The following is a 5,094-nucleotide window of genomic DNA, read 5'->3' as shown; positions in this document are numbered from 1 at the left end:
CAAACCGCCCGCCGAGGGCTAAACTAGCATACTGCCCACCGAGGGCGCACACATGGCCGCCGAGGCCAGCAAACCGCCCGCCGAGGGGTAAACTAGTATACTGCCCACCGAGGGCGCTCAAATGGCCGCCGCGGCCAGCAAACCGCCCGTCGAGGGCTAAACCAGCAGACAACCCATCGAGGGTGCGCAAATTGCCACCGAGGCAAGCAAACTGCCCACCGTGGGCCGATATCATCTTGCCCGCCGAGGGCACACAAACGGCCACCGAGGCCAGCCAATCGCCCACCGAGGGCTCACACGACTGCCTGGCATCAGGCGTCACAACATACAGACATAATAGGAGGCCCGTTTGCCCCCCCCCCCCCAACCGGAGAAACAAAATGCCCCTTCAAAAGGGGTGGGAGGGAGGGAAAAAACTTTGACTTCACACAGAAACTGCAACTGCAAAGAATGCTCCTTCGCACAAAGACAGCTCAGCAAAACACGTCTCCAAATAATTAGACGCCGGATCCACGATTGTCCATAAAATTTTGCCAGGCCATACACGGCGCACACAGCTTAATCACGAGGTGGTCACATGACACGCACTCGCAGCACTCCACCACCAGCATGCGTGTGCATGGGCTAACTAGGCTTTGCTGCGCAAAGCCCACATATAAGATAAAGAGAATAATGTACTGTATAAGCAGAAAATTTCGTCGGTCAATATTTTCGTCCAACTCCAAAGAAAGGGAGTTCGTCCGGTTGTAAATTTCGTCCATGGATCATAAGAGTGTGTTGAAAAGCTGGACAAATTAATATTAGTCCAGCATTTAATTTAGTCCAACAGGTCGTTGGACGAAAAAGACGAAATTAAATTCCAGACGAATATTTCTGCTTGTACAGTAGTGTATGTACCAGACATGTATTCATCTAATTGCAAGTACTATTGATCCACTCTAAAACCACAACCGCTTAGGCATGAACTCTCTATAGCAATTTATTGTACTGCCACCCAACACCCAACGCATCCCGCACCCGGAATACAACTCCTATATCCTCTAGCACAATCATACCTCAACGCTTCTTATTGCTTTGCAACCGTAGAATAAACTTGTATGTAAACTCTTCGTGTGAACCCACAGTCTCTTGATTAGAGACACAACAACTGGCGACGAAGATGGCCGTTGCAATTGGAGCCATGGAACCATTTTCGGTTGGAACGACGGATTGGTCTACATGTCGCGTCCCCGGCTCAGAGTGACCGGACCCCGAAATCACTACGAGCGGCGACTGAATATAGACGTGTGGCCTCACGACAAGCCCAACACAACCCAGGGGCCAACCAATATAGCTGGCTTGGTCCAAGTTCAACCCCACACGATCAACAGACAAAGTATGTTAGTTTTACGTTGTGAGTAGTATCAAATCCGAGCTCAAAGTAAACGAAGACAGAGAGCTGAGACCGAGTCTCGACTGCTCGACTAGACTAGACCAGACTAGACTAGACCAGACTAGACTAGACTAAAAACTGAAGTAGAAGAGAGAATGAGAGCTTCTTTTATAGGGTGCTTCAGAGATATATGGCGTGATCATTGCGAGGTAATTCCAGGAAATAGCAGAACAAGTCAAACCGGAATGTGCGCAGCCAGTCAGCAGAAATGCAGAATATACGCACGGTGATCATTCGAGAAGAAAGAGAAAGAAAGACATCGAGAGAAGAAAGACCAAATTGGGACGTGAGGAGCCCGCTCACCCACGTCAGAGTACAATGTGAGTATATGAGGGTCACGTTGGGGAGCTAGCCCGCTCACCCAACGTGCCATAGTTCAGCGGCTTCTTATGGTAAGTTCTGCTGCATTCTTGGTCTTGCTTGCGTGATACTCTGACCTCTTGCGCGGTGACCAGGTGACGGTTTTGGTTCTTGCACACGTCTCCTGTCTTGCACTTAGCTCTTGTTATACAATGTCATATTAGTCTTGGCTCTTTGCACGAAGCGCCGAGGCATCGTGGAAACCTGTAGAACGTCGTAGTGACGTGGTTTTGCACAAAGCCTGGAGTCACATTTCCAGGAAGTGAAGCACTTCCAGAAAACGTACAACGCGAGAACCTACCTGACAAGGTTCCAGCCTTGGATCACATGATGTGTCATGCCAAGAAGGCATGTCACCTACGTGGGAAAGCGCATGTCGCTCAACCTACATGCTAAGCACGTGGGACAAGACACTGGCCAAACCACGTTGTACTAAAAAGGGCGTGACAACTCAGCACAGAGCTGCTCACTATGTAGATCCTGCTGTCACAAGACTATCAAGCAGCAGTTGTCTTATCCTGGGACGTGACATACGTGCTATGACCGCGTCGAGCAGTACTTCGCTGCCAACAATGTGGCTGAAGACAGGCAAGTAGCCACCTTCCTGACCCTGATTGGTGGCTTGACCTACAAACTGTTGGCTGACCTGGTCAGCCCGGACAAACCGAAGGACAAGACCCTGAAGGAGCTGTCCGACGCGCTGGCTGCGCATTGTGCTCCGAAGCCCTTGGTGATCGCGGAACGATACCGCTATTGTCTGGGGCGTCTGCAAATTCCACACATACCTGTTTGGCCGACCGTTCGTCCTGCTGACGGACCATGAGCCGCTGACAGCTATCTTCAGTCCTAGCAAGGAATTGCCAGCCATGACGACGGCCCGCCTACAGCGGTATGCTATCTTCCTAGCAAGCATGAATTATGAGATCAATTACCACAAATCAGCCGATCATGCAAACGCTGACGGCCTGTCACGACTACCGTTGCCACACTCACCACAGGATGAGAGCCTAGACTGGGCAGACGTGTTCAACATGGCCCAGATCGACCCGCTTCCAGTCACGGCAGCTGAAATAGCGCGTCACACAAACCGTGACCCAGTTCTCGCCAAGGTCCTAACCAGTGTCAGCACCGGACGGGCCCTGTCAACAACCGACGGTAACATGCAACCGTTTGTACGACGCAAAGATGAGCTGGGCCTACACCAAGGGTGTGTCATGTGGGGAATCCGTGTCGTCATTCCTTCCCCACTGCGCCACCGAGTACTGGAGGAGCTGCACAGTGGCCATCCTGGGCTGGTTCGGATGAAAGCACTAGCCCGCAGCTTTGTATGGTGGCCAGGCATCGACACAGACATCGAGCATTGTACTTGAAAAATGCAAGCTTGCCTTCATCGCCTGGCACCTGGAGGCATGGATCGCCTGAAAACGAAGTTTCTTGACCTGAATTTGAACGTGCGTCTTGTTCAGCGTATTGTTGAGTGCTGAAGGGTCTGCCTCACACTCTGATGAAGACGTCGACCTTAGCTGCAAGTGCAGCGAAGCGGGGGGGTCACAAACTAAAGCTTGGCCCGTCGACAATGCTCTGCCTCAATTTCTAGCTGATTTCTGTGCCCTTCGAGTGGACAAAATAATTCTGGGAAGCGACAATTTTAATGACGCGGAGGAAGTACATCGCATGTCAAACGGGCAGTTCTGCCCAATCTTATGAAGGCGATGACAACCAGTGAGAAGAGTCAGAAATGAAGAGATGAAGAGAAAAAGAAATAAAAATAAAAATACGAAAATGGAAGTAGCAATGAGGGGAGGCAGCATTAAGACGAACAGAAAAGGGATCTCAAATTTACAAGTCGGGTCATCGTAGCATGATTCTATCGAGCCTCATCAGCAGGTTACGAAAGCCATTACATTTAATAACCGAAGTAATTTACACGTAGCATGTGTTTGAATTCACGTACAGAATGATACTATGGACTTCATACAGTCGGGCAGGCCATTCCAGAGTCAGCAGCTGGCTAGAAGCGGTCGGCATGCGCCAGAAGCACTGTGGGCCAGGGGGAGGGGCAGGCTGCGTCCCAACTGACCTCGCGTGGTCATGGCTGTCGGTGGGCATTGCAATATAATTCGGGACGACAACAGCTCACTGACGATTCCAGAACAGATTCGAAATGTCAGGAGTCGGAGCTTGCATTTCCCTTGTTCCAGCACTGGGCAGACACCCAGCATGGTGTACAGGGGAAGAGTGTGGGTCAATGGATGCTCATCGGCCACACAACGGATGCAACGTTTATCCAGTTTGGCTGCTGTGTTCCGCTACTCAGCGGACAGTCCTGAGAGAAACCCATTCGACGCATATAGAATGTCCGGTATGACAAGGGCAGAGTAATACAGCATCGCCTGCCGCACTGTTAGGCAGTGCCGGATCTGGCGGAGGATCCGCAGCTTCATAGCCGTGCGTTGGACGATAGAGGTGACTTGCGGTGACCAGCGAAGATTTTCGTCCAGAGTGACTCCGGGGTAGCAAGCCGTACTGGTCTGGGCAAGAGGCGTGCCAGTGCAAGTAATGTGGAGGTCGAGGTGTGCCTGCTGTCCAGCTTTGATTGTCGCTCTGCGCTAGACATTTCCAAATCGGCCCGATTTTTTCGCCTAATCGGCTTTTCGATCGGCTAAGAAAATGTCCAAATTCGGCCATAATATCAGCCCCAAAGTCAGAATTCGGCTCAAAGCAGCACCGCTTGTAATACAGTGCACATTTACCTGCATGCTTTAGGGTCACGAAAACATCCATTTTCGGCGAATTCAGTGCGAAATTTGCAAATTCGGCTCAATTATCGGCGATTTCTTCACAGCCATTCATTTTTTCGTCTTTGCCCGCTGACCGATTTCGGTAATGCCTAAAGTCGCAGTCACCTTTCGCAGTATATCGATTACAAGGACTGCTTTTGCATGCTGTTGAGGCACAAAAACATCGATTTTCGGCGAATTCCGTCCCAAAATTGCATATCTGGCGAAAAGATCGGTGATATCTTCAAAACCACAGTTTTCGGCGAATTTTTCGGCTGGCCAATTTGGGAAATGCCTACTCTGCGCAGGCTCCACCCACATGTATCAAAGAGCCCAACATTACTCAAGGCAGGAGACGAGGCCGTCCCCTAGGTCCGTGTTTGACCTGTAAATCTGGAGGTGAGCGAGTGTGTCTGCAAAAGAATGTGATCTACCATTTGCGATGCAAGTGGTGCCGCGAACACTGCATCAGAGAGACTGAGAGATCATTGGAAACTAGATCGACGGAGCATAATGGAGAAG

Source organism: Sycon ciliatum, chromosome 1, assembly GCF_964019385.1.
Source record: "Sycon ciliatum chromosome 1, ocSycCili1.1, whole genome shotgun sequence".
Taxonomy (NCBI): Eukaryota; Metazoa; Porifera; class Calcarea; order Leucosolenida; family Sycettidae; genus Sycon; species Sycon ciliatum.
Note: the sequence above shows the minus strand (reverse complement) of the source record.